General features: G+C 36.3%; 1 protein-coding gene across 8 annotated transcripts in view; it reads right to left on the bottom strand.

The window, feature by feature from the left end:
• The window catches only part of NLGN1 (neuroligin 1), a 906211-nt gene that overhangs the window by 601048 nt on the left and 278450 nt on the right, over positions 1-26713 (bottom strand). The window lies entirely within an intron of this gene.

Here is a 26713-nt window from a genome sequence, read left to right as displayed (position 1 = left end):
GGATGGTGAGGGGAACATTATTCTGCTTGTATGCTTCAGAAAAACTTTAGACCAACTTCAACGGCATTTTCCGGCACTTTTTTTTTTTTTTTTACGACGGAGTCTCGCTGTGTCGCCCAGGCTGGAGTGCAGTGGGTGGTGAGATCTCGGCTCACTGCAAGCTCCGCTTCCCGGGTTCACGCCATTCTCCTGCCTCAGCCTCCTGAGTAGCTGGGACTACAGGCGCCTGCCACCACGCCCGGTTTTTTGTATTTTTAGTAGAGACAGGGTTTCGCCGTGTTAGCCAGGATGGTCTTGATCTCCTGACCTTGTGATCCACCCGCCTTGGCCTCCCAAAGCGCTGGCATTACAGGCTTGGGCCACCGCGCCCGGCCTTTCTGGCACTTTTATGAGATCTAGAGCTTAAGAGTCCTATTAGCGTCTCTCAAACTACACATTAGCATTGTACTCTGGCTTCTACATAATTGTCTTGTGCTACCATATATCAGCTATAACACTGATAGAAGAAGTTTCACATTAAAAAATAACTATGACAGAAATTAGATTCAAGTAATAGCTAGACACGAAAAACACAAGTGCAGGTTTCTGCCTAAAGATGATGCATCAGAGAGCAGAAAACAAGCATTTAATTATGTATAGATTCTACGCAGACTCCATGAAAATATAACAGAAGTTCCACATTCAATACAAGGAACTCATTATGAAAACATAAACCACTACTGTTCAGCTTTCTTCATACAGTCTTAATGATGGAATTTATTTGTTTCTGCCTGTAGAGTACAAAGTGCATTACAGTAATACAAAGATCTGAATACATCTTTTCTCACCTTGAGAAAGTTAGTAACCAAAGTTCACATAGATAACAAGGCAGTTTCTGTAAGATTTAATTAAAGTGAACTAACCTGGCTCTTTTGATTGCTTTCAAAATTATCTTGTCTTTTTCTAAGAAACAGAATGGTATAAAAAGTAAGAAAATAGAGCATTTCTGCAGTAGTGATTAACATGAATGCATTTAAAATAATTTTTGTAGATATACAATTAGCAATAATATTTTAGTATATTTCCCAGGAGCCTGTGTTTTTTGGCATTTGGGGAATAGTTTTCATTCTGCTGATTTACTCCATTGCCCATATCTTATCTAGTTATTTCCCAAAAGATGAATAACTAACTATGTGGAGTTTTGTCCTTGTGATGGGAAGAATGTAAATCTGCTCAGTTTGGTAGGTGAATTAGCTCTTTTTAGCCACAAAGGTCCACTTAATAAATTATGCTCCAGTGCACTAAATAGTACCTCTGTGACCAGAAAAGTTCTCTTTTCTTTTTCTTTTTCTATCTTCCTCCTACCTCCCACTGGTGGGCAATTTTCTCCCCACTGGTGGGAGGGGAAAGCTCATTATTTGTGAGGTATTTTACAGTATGTCTACTCACCAGTCCTCAAAAAATTACCTGCTGCTTCTCCTATACCTTTCTACATCCTTCCCCTTAAACCTTAAAACATAAAATACTCTCTGCATTTTATAATTCCCATTTTCAATAGTGAAAACCAAGAACTCAAGGCCACAAAGGCTACATGGTGACTCAGTACTGGAGAGAGGGATTTGGATCTGTGACTTTTAAAACTCCCATTCTGTTGCTTAGTTCACTGAGACAGGAAGCTTACATTTGTATTCACTGCAAGAACAACTTATTTCGAACAATCCATGACAATGCAGAACAGTTTTTACTGCTGCCCTGGAAAAATCAGGCCATTTGGCTGCCCTCATGACACATTTGAATAAGAATATCAGGTTAGAAATTTAGGTCAAAACAAACCAAGAGAGAAGAGCTTGACATATTTAACATCAAGAATAGGCTAACATATTTAACGTCAAGTTGATTTTGGATGTGCCCTAAATTGTATGGATGTGCATTGTTAACCTGTATTGGTAACATTTAGTTTGTGTTCTTTTATTTTATGTTCATGCTTGGTAAACCATAATAAAATTTGGGTTTTGAAATAACTAGTTTTGCTATGATTAAGGGGGAGATGAAGTCCTAGATTTTTGTTTTTTAAAACTTCTTGGGCCCGGTGCGGTGGCTCACGCTTGTAATCCCAGCATTTTGGGAGGCCTAGGTGGATGGATCACCTGTGGTCGGGAGTTCGAGGCCAGCCTGAACAACCTGGAGAAACCCAGTCTCTACTAAAATTACAAAATTAGCCGGGCACAGTGGCACATGCGTGTAATCCCAGCTACTCGGGAGGCTGAGGCAGGAGAATCGCTTGAACCTGGGAGGTGGAGGTTAGGGTGAGCTGAGATTGAGCCATCGTAGTCCAGCCCGGGCAACAAGAGGGAAACTCCATCTCAAAACAAACAAACAAACAAAAAAATTCCTGTTTTCTTTTTTTTTTTTTTACTTTTTTTTTATTATACTTTAGGTTTTAGGGTATATGTGCACAATGTGCAGGTTTGTTACATATGTATCCATGTGCCATGTTGATTTCCTGCACCCATTAACTCGTCATTTAGCATTAGGTATATCTCCTAATGCTGTCCCTCCCCCCTCCCCCCACCCCACAACAGTCCCCGGAGTGTGATGTTCCCCTTCCTGTGTCCATGAGTTCTCATTGTTCAATTCCCACCTATGAGTGAGAACATGCGGTGTTTGGTTTTTTGTCCTTGCGATAGTTTACTGAGAATGATGTTTTCCAGTTTCATCCATGTCCCTACAAAGGACATGAACTCATCATTTTTTATGGCTGCATAGTATTCCATGGTGTATATGTGCCACATTTTCTTAATCCAGTCTATCGGTGTTGGACATTTGGGTTGGTTCCAAGTCTTTGCTATTGTGAATAGTGCCGCAATAAACATACGTGTGCATGTGTCTTTATAGCAGCATGATTTATAGTCCTTTGGGTATATACCCAGTAATGGGATGGCTGGGTCAAATGGTATTTCTAGTTCTAGATCCCTGAGGAATCGCCACACTGACTTCCACAATGGTTGAACTGGTTTACAGTCCCACCAACAGTGTAAAAGTGTTCCTATTTCTCCACATCCTCTCCAGCACCTGTTGTTTCCTGCTTTTTTAATGATGGCCATTCTAACAAAATTCCTGTTTTCTAATTGCACAATACACGACATTTCTCACCATTTCATCGTTGGCATTCTCTTAGCTCCAAATAGGCAGATAATGTTAAAAGAAAACAAAATAAAGGAATTAATCATTTATTCATTTGGGAAAGCTTCTCTTATGTATGTATGGACAACAGAATTTTTTTCCACAAAATAGAAAAAAATTACGTAGCAAACATGTTGCTCTTTGAAAACCTATTTCTTTTGTATATTCTACAGGGCATAATATAGAGTAAGGTATATACTGAGAACTGAACAAATATGATGGCCAATTGATTCTATCATTTTAAAGCATTTTGCCACTAGTGGGTAAAGTCTTATGCATCAAAAGGGAATATGGTTGTTCCACTATTAGAAGGTGCATAAATGCATCAGATGACCAGAAGCTATTTAATGAAATGGTTTAGGTGGTCTCTTATCTCTCATCAGCGAAAGAATGGGTATTTGAAATAAGACTACCTGAGTGCTGATTCTGTTTTCACATGGCATAAAAAAAAAAAATCTTCCATTTGATAATTCAGTATTGCAACATGATGCCCTTCTTTCCTGGATTTCTAATTCTTGGAAAAAAATACCATAAGCATTATCATCAAATTCATTTATTGAGTGTCTACTAGTTGCAGAATAAATAAACTACAAACCTTCACAAATCAGTGAACAACATCTTCTGCAACAGAACAGTGATTCTCCTAAGGATTTATAATCCTAATGAACTAGAAAATGGGAAAAAGTTTTTAAGCTATCTTCAAATAAAGCATATATAAATAAGTTTGTTTGTTTGTTCGTTTGTTTCATTTTTTAAGCCTTGTCCTTATGCGTTTAGGCCACTGGTTACCATCCACTGCAATGGAACATACATTTACAAAATGGCCCCAATAATCTGAAAAAATTAATGTATTACTAAAAAGTGCACATCTACCCCCTAATCACAGAAAGGGTCTGACCTATAAAGGGGAATAGTACTAAAAATAATATTAGATTGAAAATCTTTTTCTCAGCTGGACACAGTGGCTCACGCCTGTAATCCCAGCACTTTGGGAGGCCAAGGCAGGTGGATCACCTGAGGTCAGGAGTTCGAGACCAGCCTGACCACCACGGAGAAACCCCGTCTCTACAAAAAACAATACAAAATTAGCCGGATTTAGTGGTGCATGCCTGTAATCCCAGCTACCCGGGAGGCTGAGGCAGGAGAATTGCTTGAACCCAGGAGGCGGAGGTTGCGGTAAGCTGAGATCGCACCATTGCACTCCAGCCTGGGCAACGAGAGCAAAACTCAGTCTAAAAAAAAAAAAAATCTTTCTCTCTGTCCCTGTCACTCTAGCAAACAATATAGAAATTTGTATGTCCCTCCCTTAATGTTTTTAAAAATCCTTTCATAAAATCAGACAATGAAAAATAAAACTGGACAGTAATTTGCTTATTGTATCCGTTTTCTTTATTAACAGATGTAGAAACTGAGACTTCGAAAGGTAGGGCAGATTGCCCAAGGAAACATAGCTTGGAAAAGATGTACAAAAATAAATTAAATAAAAAAACTTGAGTCCTGCTTTGACACACTCCCAAGCATATCCTTCTGACACATTGTCATATTAACTCATCAGGTTGTTTTATGAGTATCTATGCAATGTGCCTGTAATTAAAATATGTATCTATATGTTAGTGTATGAAAACAGCATAAAAACTGGAAAGAAACATTTAACTTTCACTAGGATCAAAGCTAATGTGGCAATACTACTTCTGATCATATTTTTAAAATGATGAGAAGGAGAGCATTGTTAATAATAGGTAATAGCTATTATTACTCTCTGGCTTGCTCTATGGCTCTATCAGACTGCCCATTTTCAGAAGAGTCATAAATTTTTTCTTCATAAAAATCCAAATCTACTGTAGCAATATACCTCTATGAAACATACTACTCTGTTTAGGTGTTTACTCCATAATATCTGCAGAACACCTTGTAGATGAATACAAAAGACTGTGATGTAATTATGAAAAAGTGTGGTTAGTTCACAGAAATTTACACTTTCTTGTATATGTAGGGCAATATTTTTGTGTGGTTAAAACTCATAAGAAACAAACAAACAAAAAAACAAGCCCAACTAGTGTTCTTTCAATTGTCAATGACCATATTCTTCTTACAGAAAAGAAAGAAAAGGAAGGTGAAGGAAAGAAAAGAAGTACGAAGTAAACGGAGTTGTCTTACCAGTGCTCTCTTTTATTTTCTAGAAATTTTAGTCTACTCCCTCCTCAAAGAAGCTTACCATATAACTCTTCAATGTTCAGAATGATTTCATTATTGGGCCACAGATGATTGGCTCAGCAATGGGTTGGATCTCTTGATTCAACAAAAGGGCCACTCACAGTCCCTTTTCAAGGTTTAGAAAACTGGAGCTGAGAAAAAAAGTCTCTTGGTAGCCATACCTATAAAACATAAAACTAGGGATCTAAAACATAGCCATTTTCCCACTATGCCACAAGGAGAAGTTAGAGTGCTGAGGTAGACATTGGAGTCAAGAAGCCAAGACAAGCAGAAATAAAAATCAAAAGAGAATGTTGTCAGTATTTAAACCTTTGGAGGGCAAAATCCTCCTATCACACATTTATATTGTTCAATCTTTTCTTGAATTGTATATTCTAATAGATTTCCACTTTTAGTCAACTTAGTTGGAACTTAGTTTCTTCACAGGTACCATAAAGAATTACAAATAAGGCCAGGCTCGGTGGTTCACACTTGTAATATTCACACTTTGAGAGGCAAAGGTGGGAGAGTCGCTTGAGCTCAGGAGTTCAAGACAAGCCCGGGAAACATGGCGAAACCCTGTCTGTACAAAAAATACAAAAATTAGCCAGACGTGGTGGCTCACACCTGTAGTCTCAGCTACTCAGGAGTCTGAGGTTGGAGGATCTGCTAAAGCCCAGGAAGTCGAGGCTGCAGTGAGCCATGATAGCACCAATATATGCTGGGCACAGTGCCAGGCACTTCACAAACTTTCTCTAATGTTCACAGACATTCCATGATAAGAGTATTATTCTTCACAATTTATAGATAGAAAAACTAAATTGTGCAAGGCTTTATTTCAAGAAGTGATGGCAATAAGGTTGAGTTATGCTTGTGGATATGCTTCTTACATTACTAGTTTAGCAAAAAGCTGTGGACTACTGCTAAGTATAAGATTTTTAAAAACAAAAACAACCAAAAGAAATGGCAACAAAAGCCAAAACTGACGAATGGGATCTAATTAAACTAAAGAGTTTCTGCACAGCAAAAGAAACTACCATCAGAGTGAACAGGCAACCCACAAAATGGGAGAAAATTTTTGCAACCTACTCATCTGACAAAGGGCTAACATCCAGAATCTACAATGAACTCAAACAAATTTACAAGAAAAAAACAAACAACCCCATCAAAAAGTGGGCAAAGGACATGAACAGACACTTCTCAAAAGAAGACATTTATGCAGCCAAAAGACACATGAAAAAATGCTCATCATCCCTGGCCATTAGAGAAATGAAAATCAAAACCACAATGAGATAACATCTCACACCAGTTAGAATGGCCATCATTAAAAAGTCAGGAAACAACAGGTGCTGGAGAGGATGTGGAGAAATAGGAACACTTTTACACTGTTGGTGGGACTGTAAACCAGTTCAACCATTGTGGAAGTCAGTGTGGCGATTCCTCAGGGATCTAGAACTAGAAATACCATTTGACCCAGCCATCCCATTACTGGGTATATACCCAAAGGACTATAAATCATGCTGCTATAAAGACACATGCACACGTATGTTTATTGCGGCACTATTCACAATAGCAAAGACTTGGAACCAACCCAAATGTCCAACACCGATAGACTGGATTAAGAAAATGTGGCACATATACACCATGGAATACTATACAGCCATAAAAAATGATGAGTTCATGTCCTTTGTAGGGACATGGATGAAACTGGAAACCATCATTCTCAGTAAACTATCACAAGGACAAAAAACCAAACACCACATGTTCTCACTCATAGGTGGGAATTGAACAATGAGAACACATGGACGCAGAAGGGGAACATCACACTGGGGGCTGTTGTGGGATGGGGGTAGGGGGTAGGGATAGCATTAGGAGATACACCTAACGCTAAATGACGAGTTAATGGGTGCAGCACACCAACATGGCACATGGATACATATGTAACAAACCTGCACATTGTGCACATGTACCCTAAAACTTAAAGTACAGTTAAAAAAAAGAAAAAATAGAACTACCATATGAACCAGCAATCCCACTGCTGAGTATATATCGAAAGGAAATGAAATCAGTATTTCAAAGAAAAAAAAATAGAAACAAAATATTTAATAGTTAGCATGCTAGTATAGTGTAAGAGGCACTAGAAAATAAGATAAAAAATTCGAATATATGGTCTAGTTTTATAAATAAGATTTTATTAATGACTCAGAACAATAAATGGATTGAAATAAAAATCCTCAGTATGAACATTGGATGCACTATTCTTTGAGGAGAATTTTGTGGATCAATCTGGAAACCTAATTATCTTTTCCTACATAAAAATGTATTGTTTTTTATTTTCAAGCTACCTATTAACAAATGGATTTTAGAAGACAACTACTTTGAAACATGCGGATTGACTGTATTAATAATGTTTGGTTTGTTAGAATATTTAACAGTACAGAATCACGTCTTCAAAGTAATTCTGGATACTGAAGGTAGATATTCTTCTCTTTTTCTCCTGAAAAAGTATTTTTTTAAAATGAAGTATTTATTAGCAACTTTATTTAGGCCATAAAAATACGGCATTTTTAAAAAACTGACTAATTTTATCACCCAGCTGGAAGTCTTTGACTGTCAGGCTCAACATATATAGCTAAAAGTCTCTGGAAAAGCCTAAGATACTGAAAGTCTCAATACAATCACTGGAAAAGTCACAGCAAATAAAGATAAATGCAGAATTTATTAATGAAATCTGAAAGTTTCTGACACTTCAACTATCTGTCCACACTTCAGTGGAGGGCTGGTAGTGGGCCGTATTTTTCTTCTCCCTCTTTGGAATTCATTTTCTGCTAATATTGTTTGCAGTGGTTCTGCACGTGCTGCATGTCATGTGTCTTGTCACAGTCAATAAAAGGCAACACAAAATTGCACATGTGAGTAATATTCCAATCAGGACCATTGCATAGATATGCTGTAAGCCCTAGGCTTATAATCTTATGTTTCAATTTACAATGAAGGCTGGAATCTACCAGGTAAGTAATATTTTCAATGGCACCTATGAAAAAATGACAAGTTTTCATTCTGGATATCAGGAGCTATGCACAAAAACATGTTTCATTTACCCTACTGTACATTCTGACAAACAAACGAAATCTTATTCAGTTTTGCTTCTTTTTATCACACAAGGCAATATGAGAGAAAAATATGTTCTGTTGAATCAGTTTGTACCTCAATATATTTGAAATCCTAGATAATGTACACATCAGTATGTCCCAATGAACCAAACATAATAAAACATTAAATAGGCCTTTATCACTGTTCACAAGCTTTCAGCACCACACTTGGCCCTCAAGTGTCTAAACAATTTTCAGTTAGTTTTGCACCTCTACATTATGTAATGTTTTATTTGGTGCTCATCTTGTCATATCTTGTTCTAGACTGCTCAGAGTGGATCACTGACTTAAACATACAGAAGTAATGTAATTCAAAATTGACCTTATTTATTTCAGAAGACAAAGAGAGAGAGAAAATAAAACAGAGTTTCACAACTTTGACCAGCAACAAGCAATATACATCATACTAAATCACTAATAGAGCTGGTCAGTCTCATTGCTGTCTCTTTGTTGATACTTTGGGATTCAGTTTCCTCTGGGTTCTCATACTTTTTAAGGACTGTTTTCTTCCTATTATTTTCTTATACTTTCCTTTTATTTCTTCCTATTATCAGCAGTGTATTGTCCTTAAATGTGTTATTTTATACTTTCCCTAAAATTTTAATCTGTAGCATGAATTAAACTAGTATCTGCGTATTAATAGTTTATAAACACCTTAATCTTATTTTCCAATTCACTATCCTCAACTGTCTCCAAAAATGTTGGTTCTGGATACTTCAGCGACCCAAAATAACACAAAAAACCTATATTGTTACATTTTAAAGAAAATTAACCTTCTTTTTTATTTTTCATTCTTCTGAACACCATTTCCTGTTTTTTTGTTCATTATTTTCTGTACCATCCTCCCAAACATTATCTGTTAGTCTGCTGTATAGCCAATATTAGAAGAAAAACATCTCTAATTCATGCTACTAAATTTAGGAAAGTGAATGCTAATATAAATTAAAATTCTAATACAACATGAATATAAGCAGGTTGTCCAGTGTGATACTTAGTAAAGGAAATTCTCTTCAATGAATAAATAATTTTAATTTATAAATACTATATGAATACTTTAAGTAGCTTCTTATGTTTGAAGGTATTGGTAAAGTTTTAGCTTTTTCACACATGCTCCATTATTGTCCATTGTTTTCTACTCTCACATGTTACATATTTATGCTACCTCCCTATTCATGAAGGAATTTGCAATAATAGTATTTGCTTTCCACAGTTGGCAAGTAAATTTTATTTCAGGCCCTCCTTTAACTTCACAATTAAAAAAAATTCTTGTGTTCTGAAATACATGAAGGACTAACTTTATAGAAGGCGCACATCAAAACACTTCCTTCAATACCACAAGATCCCCAGCATTTTATCTTATTCTGCTTTGAGATGTCAGAATCACTTGCTCTGTTATTTTTCCACAAAATTACCTTACAAAGATTCCTTAACCAACTTGTTGTAACTCTAGTTTTTACTTTCACTTGTAGCGTACTCTTGAGGTAATCAAGTAACAAATCTCTTTAGGCCACCAATTTGAACCATGCAAAACAGCAAGGATACTTGATTTGATTGAAATGTCTCACTGGTGGAGAAATGGTTTGTGTAATCAGCTCTATCTGACATCAGGCATGTGCTTTTGACTCTATATAGTAAAGTGACCCCTCCTTATTTCCATCAGCGTTCTTTCCAATGCATTTAACCCTGTTCACAGAGACCATTCTCATGATGTATTCTGAGGATTACAGGTAATGCAGCTAAAGACTTCTAAGTATATTGTAAAAAAGTTAGCTTTTAAGTATAAGGTATTATCATTTTAGTTCATATTAATTCAAGCAGCTCACCTTTGCCTTCAGGGCTCTGTAGCCTTCTGCGTACTTCCAAATTGTAGCTATCAATCACATTTCTAAAATACTCAATATAAACACCAAAGTAGTATGTTACCAAGGATTTTCATCACCCACTGCAGGTCTTAGATAAGTCCAATCTTACCTCTGTACTTTAGAAAAATGTAGTTGAAAAAGTCATATTTTGCATTTATATAGTATTTTCTATGTTCAAAGACATAACTGATCATTTGCTTTATTATATAGCAGTCACATAACATTTAGGGCTATAGAGACAGGCCTGGGTCCTGTCCGGGGGCCAAGCCACAAATGTGAATAGATCACTGACTTTTTAATTGAATAAAAACTTCTTCACTCAGAAAAGTGATTAACTGCCAAACAAGGTTTAAAGCTTACTGCTTTTATATCTGAAGAGACGGTGACTACATAAGTAAGCGATGTCATAACATCTACCAGCAGAACAATTAATAGCAGAGCAATTTCCTTTTTAAACACTAGTGGGCTTAACAAAATATTGATTTCCAGTTGAGAATGCCTTATGTCTAACAAGTAAATGAAAAGAGAATTATAATGATGCTATATTTTGATTTAATTAGTACATTGATTTAATTAGTACATTGCATTTTATTTCCTGATAATTGCTACATGAAAAATAAATTTTCTACTATTTTCTGACCTATTAAATCCACAACATTCAAGATACCATGTGTACCTTAGTGCAATAAAATTAATTTTGTATTCTGTTATAAAAAGATGCATTGTGCAGTCAATTTTTAGCTTTCAAATGACTAAAGTCCTTCCACAGATGGGAATTTAATGTGTATTCTCAGTCACCACCCATAAGCCAATATTTTTTTTCCAAAAATCTTTAGTAGTAAAAACATTTCACTTAAAGAAAATATTTGTTGCTGTTGTTTCATTTTCTTTGGTTTTGGAAGCCGTTCAATAGCATTTAGAACCAAGTACGGTCAGTATCATATAGAATCCAGCTAGATAACACCACTGACAGAAAAAAATGTGATGCAGGCGCTTGGTACTGACTTCATATATGATCTCAACACAAGCTCTGAGGAGGACCTCTAAGGTCTCTCCTAACTCTTAAACGTTATCTCTGAGTTGATACTTGGGTTATAAGTTATCCCACTTTAAGACACATATTAAACACACATGAACCTAGATGAATGCTAAATGGAGTGCACAAAAAAGTAATATAAAGTCCCTGGCTTCAAAGATTTTATTTTCCTTATGATGTAAATAAGAACCTGCAGCTACTGAACAAAACTGTATTTTAGAAAATCTTTTAAAGAGCCTATTATAAATTAAGAAGAGAGAATTCAAAAGGATATTAATTTTGCAGTAAAAGCAATAAATACAGAGGATGGTGAAACAGAGAGACAGAGAGAAAGAGAGAGAGAGAGAGAACTCACTGGCTGGAATCATTGGAAAAGCTTCAGAGACAGAGGGATATGAATTAAGCCTTGAAGAAATGGGCTAAAGAGGGGTTTGGAGAAAAGGAAATCTTCCAGATGGGAAAACAGCATGAGCAAAGGACAGGAGTAGGAGTATTCCCTAAATGTTATTTCAAGTTCCCCCTCTTAGAAGCCAACAATGACTACCAATCATTTCTTGAATATAATTCAGGCTCCTAATCACAAGCTTCAAAGCTTCCATTCCTCCATCTCCTGGAATCCCCAGTAAATATTTCAGTCAGGTATATCAACTTAATATATTCTACCTAGAACTGTGTTCACCCTTCTACAACTTCTGCAATTTTTACAGCTTCTCCTAAGGCACTTTCCGTAAGGCACCACAACCTGTTCAGCCTGTACTCCAAAAACGGTTTCAACTCAAGTCCTTCTGCCTTTGGCTTCTTTCCCTAACCACACTTGGCTCTGATCTCTCCATACAAACTATAATTAGTCACATATCTATGTATCTTGCACTTTTTATCTTTTTAAAAAATCTATGCCTCGTTGTGCATTTATTCTTATATGCAGTCAGTGCTGCTGTAAACGGAAGCAGAAACTATGTTCTTCATTAACTTGATTATACATTATGAGGTCCATGAATCATTCATACACTAAGAGCTTCTGTGGACTCTGACACCATGGACTCTCATTACATAATTCATGTATTTGTTCACCAAATATTTACTGATAACTGTGAGCAAAGCACTATACACATTTATTGTATATATTATTTGCCCCACAAAAAGATTTCAACTTAGTGAGAAACCAAACAGTAATTCAGGCAGTATGTGAAAAATGCCACAGAAGGTAATAGCAAGAGCTGACAGCTTATTTCTAGATGTGGTCATTATAGTTGGAATCATAAATAAGGAGGTGTCTAGGCAGCAATAAAACTTATAATGCCTAGAAGTGAGAGTAAATGGCATTCTAGGAATGAGAAACAAAAAGTTTAAAGGTATAGAATATGTAAGTCATGATGGTGTGGTCAGCAGTCCCGTTCACTTGAGTAGAGACTTTTAAAAAATGTTTTAGCACAATATTTAATACAAGTCATTCTAATCTGAATCCATGCCAAGACCATTAGTTCATTTTCTTTTTTAAGTGTCGCCTATAAAATGGGCTCACTCGGTAAGGATTCTGGAGTCCTGCTACGGCTTTTGACTGTCAGTAAGTAAATGATTAATATTTGGAAAATTCTAAGTCTCAGTTTCTTCAAATATAAACAAAAGACTAGAACCACTCAGTTTCTTCAAACCTCCCTATATTCGTTACCTTAATATTGTTTACTTTTTTCATAACACTAATCCCCCACTTATTTTATTTTTTATTTATCTGACCTCCATTCCTCATGAATAGAACATGGGCTCCACAGAAGCAAGGGATCATGTCCACCCTCTCCACTGTTGCATCCCTTATTTCTAGTTTATTTTGAAAACTACTGAAGTGCTTTCCTTGTTTGCATTTTTGAGAACAGGATTTTTATTGTAGTTCATCCAAGGTACCTAACTGAATGGGGCAAGGTAGAGTGGGAGGATCAGGATTCGTTGCACATGTATGTTTATTGCGCCACTATTCACAACAGCAAAGACTTGGAACCAACCCAAATGTCCAACAACGATAGACTGGATTAAGAAAATGTGGCACATATACACCATGGAATACTATGCAGCCATAAAAAATGATGAGTTCATGTCCTTTGTAGTGACATGGATGAAACTGGAAAACATCATTCTCAGTAAACTATCGCAAACAAAAAAACCAAACACGGCATGTTCTCACTCATAGGTGGGAATTGAACAATGAGAACTCATGGACACAGGAAGGGGAACATCACACTCCGGGGACTGTTGTGGGGTGGGGGAGGGGGGGAGGGACAGCATTAGGAGATATACCTAATGCTAAATGACGAGTTAATGGGTGCAGCAAACCAACATGGCACATGGATACATATGTAACAAACCTGCACATTGTGCACATGTACCCTAAAACCTAAAGTATAATAATAAAAAAATAAAATAAAAAAAGAAAAATAATTCAAGATAAAATTCAGCTTGTAATACACAAAATATGATTTTGCAGCACATGGGAGCCTTGCAAACCAGGCCATTATCTTGAGGAATCTTGTCAAAATTCCTTTGGCTCCTTCTTTAGGGTAACAAAGGTCAGATTTAATAGTGCCTACAGGAAAAGACTGTGGGGTCAAATGCCACTTTCTCTTTCTGATCTCAGAGAATTCTGGGAGGTGGAAAGAAAAGTTGAAGAGCCATTTCAGCGGGGGTGTGTTCAGATTTGTCCAGCAGACAGGGAGGGGCATTAGAGAAGTCAGAGGAACTCTACAAGCAGATTGGAGCTGCCTCCTCCATTACCCAAATCTCTGTAACTTCCCAGGGGAAGCCTCCTTACCAGATACCTCACACTGTCCTGTGACAAGAGCAATCTCATACCCTTAGAAGCAAAAGTAGTCAGAGGGGTTGATGTTGGGTTTGGTTTCACCATGCTGCAAGCACAGTCCCACACGTCCAGGATATTGAGTTGAGAACAAGCAGGCCTGCAGTACAGTCCACCAGCATAATCTAGAGGAACACTTTAGAGGCTGGAGGTGACGCAGGACATAAAGAAAGGTCTGACTTTTATGCAGCCAAACGGGATCAAGGCAGCCAGTAAGAGCAGATCTGGGTCTACCAGAGTAGGACATAAATGACATTAGCAGCAGAAGTCAGTCATAAATTATTAGTACACCCAAATGGAAAGTGACTAAACGCAGACACTAAATGTGACAACAGGATGCCAAAACAGAAAAACCCAACTTTTCGCCAGTCTCATATGTAACTCCCTTCCCCAATACTCCTTGGCACCATTTTAATGAAAGAAAAGAAAATTGGAGGAGGTTTTTTTTTAGAAATTAGCAATTTTGTCCATGACATTTTGAAGACTAATTTTGAATGCTGACTACAAGAACTATTTTATCCTATGATACCTAAGCTTGAAAACATATTGGATGCTCAGTTTATTTTTATCCAATAGGAGAAAGCAAGATTAGTTTTCTTACACATCCGGTTGGAGTAAGAGACCACGTGGCTTGCCTGTGGTATCTTTAATAACGTAGTGTCTGGCATGTGTTTAGTGTTCGATAAACAGCTTTATTTTAATGACTGAGACAGTAACAGGGCTCTCTCAATGGCTATGATTCGATTCCAGTGTATTGCTATGATTAAAAAGAAAATGTGAATGACCTTTTTAGTCGCTCTCCACTGCCCAACCACACAGCACTCAGAGGAATACAAAGTCCTAAGAAAAACAGCATTGTTTTAGGAGGCCAAAACTCAAAGCCTAATGAATCATTAACTTTGTGTAAGCTTACTTAAACTCCCGTAGGACAGCAAATGAAATAAGAGGATTCCATTGCATCCTCAGGAGCCATTAGCAAATCCTTGTGTCAGTATTTAAGAAAATCTCCATAATAGAATGGATAACACTCACAATTGGCTTAACGGTTTACAAAGCATGTTCACATACACCATGTCATATGACTCACAAGTAGGAAGAACATGCGGTAGCATTAAATATTTGAAAAAATGCCTTTGAAAAGGCACATGACCAGCAGTATCTCATCATCAGACACAGTCTAGGTCTACAACTCAACTGAATACACACAATTTTGTGTATGAACTGCAGAGTGTCCATTATATGAGCTATTTGAAACACTAGTATGCCTTCTTATTACCTTCTGACCATTCTGTTTAATTTTAGACCTTTCTTAGAGAACTAGTATTTCCTGAAATTAACTGAGATTTTAAAATGTGGTATTCTAGTACAGAGCAACAGTTCTTGCCTGCAGTGGCTGTGTTCCTTAGAATGTCTTTTGTTTGCTTTTTAATTTGGGAGGCTCTTTCATTGATTGTCTGGAAATACTTGCTAGCTGTTCTGCATTCAAGGAACATTCCTGTAGAGTAAAGAATTATCCTACATCTGACACAACTTTCAAAGACCTTGCTGGACATACATATATAAGTGAAATAAATATGTATAGTTATCTGAGCCCATGACATCAACAACTCCTTTTCACATATCAATATTTGAACATTTTATTTTTCTCAATTTTTAGTATAAATATAAGTTCTCCCAAAGTAAACTGTTTTATAAGTCCAGAGACATTTTTATTTTTCAGAATTGCATCAAGAGTAAGTTACCATTTCGGAAGATCAGGTGACTGACAGCAGGGCTGCTCCTACTATTTGAGTCCCCAACAAAGCACACCTGTATCTGTCTGCATTTTAGCTATTTCATCTTAGTGATTCTATGTATAGGCATAAGCATCTGACTATTTCAACCATCTTCTAGTGAAGCCATACCCACGCATTTACATAATAAGGTCTATATCATTTTAAAATTACTTTTAAAAATCGCATGTGTGGGTAGAGAATATCATCCATTAGCTTCATTTTAGTAAAATGTGCATTACAAAAGATTTTACACAAAGGAGTTATTGAGTCTATTTTATTGAGAACCACTGTTACAGGAGAATCCATCACGGTTCTACAAACATAGGGTTAAGTCCAGAATTTAAGGTAAACAACCTGATCGTGGATTCCATTTGGAGTTTCTTTACAAGCACAGGAAAACCCAACATGCATAGACTACTACTGTCCCAGTGCTACACACTTTCCAACCCACAGTAACCACTCCTCCTGGATACTCGTTCCCATACCACACACAATTCAGATTTCATATGAGGTTCACGAGTATTTTTTTTTTTTTTTTTCTTTGAGACGGAGTCTTGCTCTGTCACCCAGGCTGGAGGGCGGTGGCGTGATCTTGGCTCACTGCAATCTCCGCCTCCCGGGTTCAAGCAATTCTCCTGCCTCAGCCTCCCGAGTAGCTGGAATTACAGGCACCCGCCACCACAGCCGGCTAATTTTTGTATTTTTAGTAGAGATGGTGTTTCACCATGTTGGCCAGGCTGGTCTTGAACTCCAAACCTCGTGATCTGCCTGCCTCGGCCTCCCAAAGTGCTGGGACTATAGGTGTGAGCCACCACGGCCAGCCATGAGTGTCTATTTATATGTAGGATGTTGGAGTAGGTTATGGATCTTGTCTATATGGCTGGGGGAAGCATGGATAAGCAATAGCATGCCTATGATTAGAAGCTGGGAAACATTTACATAGTAATGACAATAAAATTAACCACCCTTAAAAATCCTCAGAGAGCAAAGTTTGATTAGCTCACCAGGAAACATCATTTTCCTTATTTTCTTCCGTTAGAGTCAGTCCCAGAATTCAAAAACTTTGATACAGTAATTCTAATTTAAGGAGAAGTATAATAAAATTAAAATGAAGTTAAAACCCCCTTTTGAAAATGAAAAAAAGAGGGGAAGTAAAAGAAATTTTCACTCATTAAACAGTTGGGGTAATTTTATTTTGTTTCCATTTTGATTTTGTTTTTTTTTTAGTCAAGTGCTTGGCGTTTGCTTTCTCATCTTAGTACAATATTCAGAGAACTCAGAATTCAACAACTGAAGAATAAGCTAAAATGTCTCCACTTTCACAGTTACCTCAATATTGCTCCAGAGTTATGCTATGAAAAATCAATTGTGTACTGTGACCAAAATAACAAGTTCTGGTTTTAACTCAATGTATTTCCTTTAAAATGTTTTAAAATTTAAAAATAGTTGTTAGCCACCTTCCCAAATGAGCATAGTCAATGATTGCTAGACTCTGCCATGCCTTTTCTTCTCCCTCTTCCCTTTACCCTTCTTGTAGTTTGATATAGTCCACGTACTCCCACATCATAAATTCAGGTTTTGATCTTCTCAATCAAGTGAAAGAAGTATTAATTTTATTTTAATTGTAAGAGGACATCTGATGTTGAAGAATAGTAAATTATATCTCCATACTCACATTCAACCCTCTCATTGTGCTTACCTTTTTGACACAGCGCATACAAAAGGCCCCGGCACATGCTTCAGAGTCACACTGGATCACCCAGTCTTGGTACTCTTGGGATCATTTACCAAACTTCCTGGATTTGAGTCCTTAGGTGACATAGCTATCTTTCTGCCCTATCAACTTAGAGCTCACCATCTTAAATCATTGACTTCCAGCCTATCTCTGATAATGGAACTCTACTACCCTCTTTTCCTGGGATTTGATGACTGCCTGGCAGCCCTTGTTCTATGCAGGGGCTGAGGTACAGCAGTGGTAACTATTAACTTAAGGCCTCGAAAATCACCCAGCAATATTGTTTAAGTAGCAATCGTGGGAGCATTTTCATAATAGTGTTTAGGACAGTTCAAATTATTGATGCATTTAAAACACGTTTAGCTCTTAATTTTCATAAGATATTAGTAACCTCAACCCTCATAGCTCATAAAACCTGGGAATATGTCTTAACCATACATAAAAAATGATTTGAATCTGTTCTTTTCTTGTCCACAGGGCTCCTAATGATTTTGTCTCATAATTACTAATGACCAATAAGTTTCATTTTGTGTCTTTTGTAATATTGGGAGCAACTTATTTAAATTGATTTTCAACTGGAGCAACTACTCGGCATCCTGTAATTATTGTTAATGTAACACAAACCATGCATTATTAAATGAGTTTCCATTATTAAAGAAAAAGGCCATTAAATGGTCTAATAATGAGGGCTTAACATAATGCTAAGAATCATCTGGTGCCATACCGGGCATAGAGGATTCAAGTGGTGGCACACATTAAAATCTATCAGTATGAAATAATATATTATCTACATGCAAAAAAACTCTATTAAAACAATAATTTCTGAATTATCAGAAGTAGAGCAAGGATTATTTACCTTTAAAGGCCTCTGTAATAACACTCCACTGTTATGTATTAATTTTTAAAATAGCTTAGTTACAATTTTAACTGCTAAGGTCAGGAAAATATTAAATTGGGATGAATATACAGTTAATTCAACTAAAGTACGACTTCCAAGCTTCAAATATTTTCATCATGAAACACTTACTTCATGTAAATTCTCAATATGTAATTTGAACACAAACAAAAAAAGCGAACAATAACCTGATTCAGTGACTGACATTTCCAGTATGATGTAAACTGGACGTCACATGAGCTTAGAGATTTAGTGGGACCACTTGAACACATTTTAAAAATTGGGTCCTTTGAACATCACAAGCATGTTTTCCTTTGGTCTAGTTTTTCAAAGCCCAGATATGTAGAAAGCTAATGGCCTATTAGTAAATTGGAGCAATGGACATCTTTTACATCTATTACCCAGGTACACTTCAGCCTTACAGTATCATAAAGATATGCACACTACTTAAGTTCTGACTTTTAAACTTCACATTTATCCTTGCCAAATGTGCTTCATCTATTTACAGAGCTCAAAGTAAAAAGGCACTGTAGAGGCAAATCAGTCTGTTTAAAACACATGCTGCTGGAAAGGTATATAGAAGTGAAGTCTTTGAAAATCAAGTCATATCTTTAATGACACTAGAATTTAAAACAAAGGGCTCTATTTAAAAAAACTTACTGTCTTCAAAAGCAAATGATGTTTTTGAAAAGTTAATAATCACTTCAATTATTTTCTGTTTTGGCATGTTTGAATTTCAATATACTAAATAAAATAAGGTACATTTGTTATATACAATTAAGTAATAATAATATACTTTTGTTTACTGTGAACTGTTTACACAGTTTACTGTGTAAATTGTTTACTATGTAAATCATAATCGTATAATGATATATGATTTGTTTACTGTGATTAAAGAAAGCATTGGCTTTGGAATCAGCTGGATCTGTGTTAAAATCAAGTCCAACAGCCATTTCCCAGTATGTGACTTGGCTTTACCCTCTATTTTTTCATCTGCAAAATGGTGATAATATGCATCTGTTTGGGTTGAAATGATGTTTACATTTGAAAACATATGCAAAGCACGAAGCATTATACCTGACACACCCTTCCACACTTCACAGTTTATCATCTGTTTCATATACATTATCTTATTTGATCGTATCAACTAAGTGAAAGGAATTACTTGTGTTTTAATTATGTGGATGGGTTCTGAAGTAAAGTAAGAATAAATAATTTTCTCACAGTAAATGCTTAACTTGAAATTAAGTAATTAAGTGTTTTGGATTACCATGGGAATAGGGAACGAGAGAAAGAGGGTAAGAAAATCATATTTTGAGTTACTACCTCAAATCCAGTCTTTTCTCTAATTTACACATCTCAGCAATAGTTGGTGTTCTGTCACTTGGAGAATCCCCAATATGTAGTCAGTTCCATATCCTCAGTAGTGACAGGCTGAGGAGAGCTTAGTGGGATCTGGGGGAATTTCAACTCTATTTCCCAGAAAGATGATACCAGCACTCACTAAAAGCAGTGTTTTCAAACACACAGTGCATGAAGCAGTATTCATGCCATGGGGGGAAGAAGAGGAGGAAGGAAGGAGGACTTGAAATGTGTAGGAATGATAGCTTCTTCCACTGAGACAACAAGGGGATAAAAATGAAAGAAAAGCAAATCAAATTGGCTCTCTGTATTTTATAAGGAGCAAAAAATAGATTCTTATACATCATTTATAAATACATCCCAGCTGCATTTTAATACTAAATGGGAGAAAGAAACATTTAAATTTATTTTTTAAAACTAACCACAAAAATGCACACTGTATACAGAATGTCCTATGATGAAAAGCACGGTTTTAATATCTGTCAGCAGTTGCAAAACCAGCAACTTATATGACAATTTAATAAAAATCTCTAAATATTCTCTCATGCTGGAGTAAACTCCTTACATTACAATAGCTTTGGTGGCTTTCTTCAACTAAAGAGATATCTGAATTTGATATGAACCTCAGGTTTCAACATCCATGATTTGCTAGTATATAATTCATGGACACCTCAGGCAACAATTTAGAAGACTGGACCCATTTATGCCTGGTGTTCCATTATTGGAATGCTAAGCATGTGGGAGTTATTTATATCCTACTGCTCAAGGTCATCGCCAAGGTCTGATTGTAAAAATTCACAAAATTGCAACCTCAGGCATAATGGGTTAATCCATTTATTTAAGTTCTTAGGTATGGAAAATCATGGCTTATGTAGTAATACCTTTTTTTTTTTTTTTGAGACAGTGTCTCGCTCTGTCACCCAGGCTGGAGTGCAGTGGTGCAATCTCAGCTCATTGCAACCTCTACCTCCTGGGTTCAAGTGATTCTCCTGCCTCAGCCTCCTGAGTAGATGGGACTACAGGCACATGCCACCATGCCCGGCTAATTTTTTGTATTTTTAGTAGAGATGGGGTTTCACCATGTTAGCCAGGATGGTCTCGATCTCCTGACCTTGTGATCCACCCTCTTCTGCCTTCCAAAGTGCTGGGATTACAGGCGTGAGCCACCGTGCCCGGCCACCTATTGTCTTTATAGGTGGGCAAAGACAACTTCATAAAGGCAATATTTCTATGAAAAATTTGAAAATAATAATAACAATAGTTATTATTTCTTGAATTTAGCCACTAAATGAAGTGTTGTACATAAACTCTTTCATCTAATTCTTTCAAAACTCAATGATGTGGGTACTACTATTAATCTCACCTTTTCTTAAAAATGAGAAAAAAGACAAGGGAGTAAAGACAAATTACCCACAGAAAAACACTAGCAAATGGCATAGTCATGATCGAATCAGGTCTAACAGATTTCACAGCCTATTTTCCTACTAAATAAAGCTCACACTGTCAATTCTTAGTAAGTTGGTTTCACAAATCTCAGAATCCTTTAAAAATATTATGTTCAAGTGTTTTAGAAATAAGGAGGTTGTCTAGGGTAGTTAAATGAATTCCCCAAACCATCAAAAGAAGTACAATAAGAAGTAATTATTGAGCATTTATTAGCACTGTATTGACGGCATCACATGCCTACACATTCAATTTGATAATGTCCCTGTGAGGTGGGTTACTGTCTGTTTAATATTCTTATCGTCAGTGAAGGAACACGGTGCAGAGAGCTTAAGTAACCTGCCCAATTGTACACCTAGTAAGTAGTTACTAGCAGTCTGAGTCTAGAGCCCAAGTGCTTAATCAGGGCCAAAAATATGTCTTACTCTGAGAGTTCCCCATTAAAACAGTACCAGGAAGATGTGCAGATTTCTCCCTGAGGGGTAGGGAGTACACAATTGCAAATCTCAAGCACATCAGCCAGGGAGGTTTGGAGAGGCCAAGGATGGATTCATCATGTAGGCTCCAGAGGACTGACTGTCACAAAAATACCTACTTACAATTACTGATAACAGCTTGAGCCACAGAAATATATTATTTAGAGTGACAGCAAGGAAGCATCAGTGCAAATTCATCCTTGCCTTTAGAAGAGTGAGAACAGCTAACAGTCAATTATTATCCATCAAAACATCAATCTTCTATTCCTCTTTCACATCCAAACACTGACCATAAAGTCATTTTGTTACCTTAGCTTGGAAAAAAACATTTCATGTTTCTATTTCTTTACCATATTAAAAAAATAGTACTCTGAATATAAAACAACTTCTGCTTATCTTATCTCACTGGTCAGAAAATGCTGCATTTCTTTTGAAGAGAGTAGACTCAATCTATACAAAGTTAACAGTCAGTCCAATCACCATGCATTTGATAGCCTAAAAAATTTTAAATAAAATTATGTAGCTAAAATTCACTGTTAAACATGTTGAAAGACATAGTTTTAACATGAAGCAAATGGGAAATCTTAAAAATTAATTATTATAGGGTTTTTAAAAAAGTGTAGCCTGAAGCAGAAAGAAAATCTGACCCAGTTTCCCATGTCTCAAAATTCCAGTTGCAAGGCATCACATTGCTTCAGTTGGAGCCAGAAAGGGTACATTTGCATTAGTTCTTTGTCCAGAACATTCTGTTCTGCACCAAGAACTGAAACAAATAAATATTGTATATACCTCCCAAAGTTACTTCAGTTTCCATCCATGGTCCCTAGCGACTGAGGTTCAACTTAATTGTCAACCAATGTCCTCTCCTTTAACTACATGTCATTAACACATTTCAAATGTATGCAGAAATATCATCGTCATAAAATGGCATTAATGAGCAAACACAAGAATCATAACCTTGTTCCATCTTGCTACTTGACACCCAGAGAATTAAAATTTAAACTGAACTTAGTTTTTTCAGAATTTTAAAAACTTGTCACCTTGATAACAAACAGAATATTGTTTTAAAAACTGATAACTGGCTACACTTTAAATTATTCAGAATTGCATTTTTATCTTCCAATGTTTGCTTTTACCTTAGAATTTTCTAGAACTTGGCAGTGGTGATTTATAGGCATATAGATAATTTAAAAGTACATTTCTGATCATTCCTAAAAGTGGCACCTCCTTCTTCAAATTATTACTGTTACCTTTGCACAAATTACATTATCAAGAAAAATGAGTAAGTGAAATACTTAATAAGGCTGCAGTATATTAACATAAATTAGCACAAAGCTCAGCATCTCATACTGAATTCCTCATGAGTTCTAACTAAAATACCTCCCACTATCCATACCACTACCCCTGCTAAGAAACAAAACAAAATAAACTTTCAAAACCTCATTTTATTTTTTACAGAATAAAATATTTCTACCCTCATCTTCTTTTCTCTTTAGCCTTAACATATTCACTTTTCCAGAACATTTTTCTCTATTCATTTATTTCTTTTTCTCCAACCAAAATCATATGTATTTTTCAAGTACTGGTCCAATATTTTCTCTTCTGTAGAAGATTTCCTGATTTCTTTTCACAGTCATAATTAATTGTTTCCTTGGCATGAACTTTTCAAAGAACTTTTATCATAAAACATGCCATATTCTGTAGGACATAGAGGGGGTTTCCACGTCTCATTCGTTGATGGCCGTTGTCTAGTCATAAGCACATACAGTAGGTTTATCATGGTTAACAATTACTAAAATCAGATGCAGGGATTACTAAGATCAGACTCCAGGTATGTTCCTGGCATCTTACTTCAAAGTTCAAAATAGAATTAACTCACTCTTGAAAAAGTCTTTCCTCCCTGAGACCAATATTATTTTACTGTAACACCCTCTACTCCATCCTTTCATCATTTCTTCAACTGACCTCCAGGTCATTTTACATTCATAGAGAAAATTAGCTCTTGGCTTATAGTCTACTTCTCCAACCTAACTTATGAAATGGTATTCAGCAATTGCAACACATGGAGGTAACCTATCCAATTTTCTAGCTTCTTAGTCTTTTTTATCCCCTCCCCTGTAGAACATTTATCCCCAAATCACTTCAGCAACCCACTCATATAACGCGAATCTATAGAATACCACATGACTCAGAATTAGTGCTGCCTGTAAAATCTTCACACTATTTCAGCTCCTTCATTCCTTTATCTTTCTGAAATCCTGGAACCTCTAATTTCTTCAGCTGTGCATTTTCTGTCCATCTATCAGTTCTTCATCTTTTTTTTTCCTTTTTTACTAGCATTGGTGCATCATTTACATTTTTCTTTTATCAAAAATCTCAATCAACTAATCTATTTGCTGTTCATCGACTCTATATCATTTCTAAAATCTCCCTGTACTTTTTTACTTTTTTTTTTCTTTTTCACATCGGGGCTGCAAAATACAGATGAATGAAAAATCTTTGCACTGACAGACTGGTTCATTACTAATTTGTGATTTCCCCAGTGTTCTCAAACTCAGTAACATATCTAAACCAAACTCTTCTAATTCCCAACTGCTCCATTTACCATACTTTTTCTCTCACTTAATGGAACCACCCAATTATTACAGACTCTTCAATTCCAAAACCTTGTAAAGCAAGGAATTCTCCTAAATGTCTATAAAATCAGTCCATCTTTTCAATTTCTATATCACTTACTTAGCAGAAGCTCTCAATGTTTCTCACCTAGATTAGATGTGTGGCCTCTTAACTAGTATCCTGTTTTCAGTTTTTAAAATCTATTTTCCATGTTGTTGGCAGGGTAATCATTTTGAAATTCATATCTGACCACATTACTCTCCTAATTTAAAAGTATAGCCTATGAATAGTTTTCTTTACCAAGACAATGAAGTCTAACCCGCAGGGTACAAGGTCCTTTAAAATCAGACCTCAGAGGATCTCTTGTCTTCAGCTGCTTCTTCAACTTCTTTACTCTATAGTCACTATAGCCATAACGAACCATTTGCAGCACGCTTGCAACCTCCGTGACGTGGATCTTTCTGTTTGGAATGAACCCCATCCCCTTTTCAACTGTTAATTCCTACGATTCCTTCAATACATAGATCAAAAATCACATCTTTTGTGAAGCCTGCCCTAGTTTTCCTATGGCTTTATAATAACTAAGCAAAATTAAACTCTCCCTTTTTTGTATATCCAATGGCCTTTTCTCTTCCCTCTACTGCGGCATGTCCTTACTCTGTGTAGTAATTATTTTTAACGTAGCCCTCTTAACAGCCTGTATGTTTCTTAAAAGCAGGAACCATGCCATATTCATCTTAGTCTTCCTAGTACATAGAACAAATCCTGATAAACAGCAAGCATTGAATATACATTTGTCAAATGACTATATTAGAGACTGTGAGAATAAACTGCCCTTGTCACATTAAAGGCCTACGGACACTCAGGTTGACTAGCTATATTGTATTTCAATTCAGAGGCCGTTTCAAAAGCGGATCCCATAAATGCTTCCGTATACAGCAAGATAAGGGACAAACTGAGGAAACTGCACGTACACAATGCCACACACAGAACTAGACAGGACTGAAGAAAATTGCACCAGAAACTATAGATAACTGAAAATTAAATTATATGACACTGCGTCGTGGTGTCAAAGAATAAATATGGCTCTGCTGTTAGCCCCTAAGTTTAATCCCATCTTTAGTATTGCTGTAAGACTTTCAATCGACAATTTAATGTTTCCAAGATTTAATTGCTGTACCTACCTAATGTAGACATTAATACAGAATTCAGGAAGGATTGTTATGGAAATTATGTGAGTCCTTAGCCACAGTGACTAGTTAGTTATGGACAGTCTATTTATGGTAGTTCTTTTTGTCCCATGTAGCTAAATATGTATATATCTATATCTATCTGCATTTAAAATGTTTTTTAAATGTATGTTTAGAATGCATAAGCCTCATAGGTGATAAGTTATAAACTTATCAAATCTATATAGAAGTGTTTGCACAACAATATTTCTGCTCATCTGTGAAGAAACTGCCTTGGTTTAAATAGATTATTATTAAGGAAATTAAAATCTATTTCTCTCCTCAATAATTTATAGGCAACTTGAAGTTTTAAATGACAAATTTATTAAAAATTAAAGTAAATAAGAACCAAGCAATGGAAGCAGACAAGGAATGATTGATTGATGGAGTCACATGCATACAAACATATTGTATGTTTTTCTGTACTAGCCTGGATGTCTGAAAGATATTCTAGCATATAGTTCCAAGCAGGTGCAAGATGGCACTACCTTTGGGTCTGGTGAGAGACAATATTCATATAATAGAATTCTGATTTGTATTCCTGGGTGTAAATCTTGGTCTTCAGATCACCCTTCTAGCCAGATAATAGCCAATCTTCACTCTACAGCTGCCAAGGTATCTGTACAGCTTACCCTGGTCCTTGTTGAAGCACTTTTCTGATGGCTACGCAAACAGTCTTTCCCTAAGTCTCAGGTCCTTCATTTCTGACTCTATTCTCCTTCTCTGGAAATTTCATATGCTCTGGGAATTTATACATGCTCTATCACTGAATCTATTTTCCCACAATTCACTTTTAAATTAATTCAACAAATTTTAATTAATCATCTGCATCTGCAGGGTGTTATGCTAGACATCAGGGCGGGAGTAAAAGGATGGTGGTCAAAGTAAGAAGAGAGACACAAACAAAATAAGGAGAATTGTTCTACAGTCCA

This window comes from Nomascus leucogenys, chromosome 11 (genome assembly GCF_006542625.1).
Source record: "Nomascus leucogenys isolate Asia chromosome 11, Asia_NLE_v1, whole genome shotgun sequence".
NCBI classification, from domain to species: Eukaryota; Metazoa; Chordata; class Mammalia; order Primates; family Hylobatidae; genus Nomascus; species Nomascus leucogenys.
This window is presented reverse-complemented; position numbering and strand designations above follow the sequence as displayed.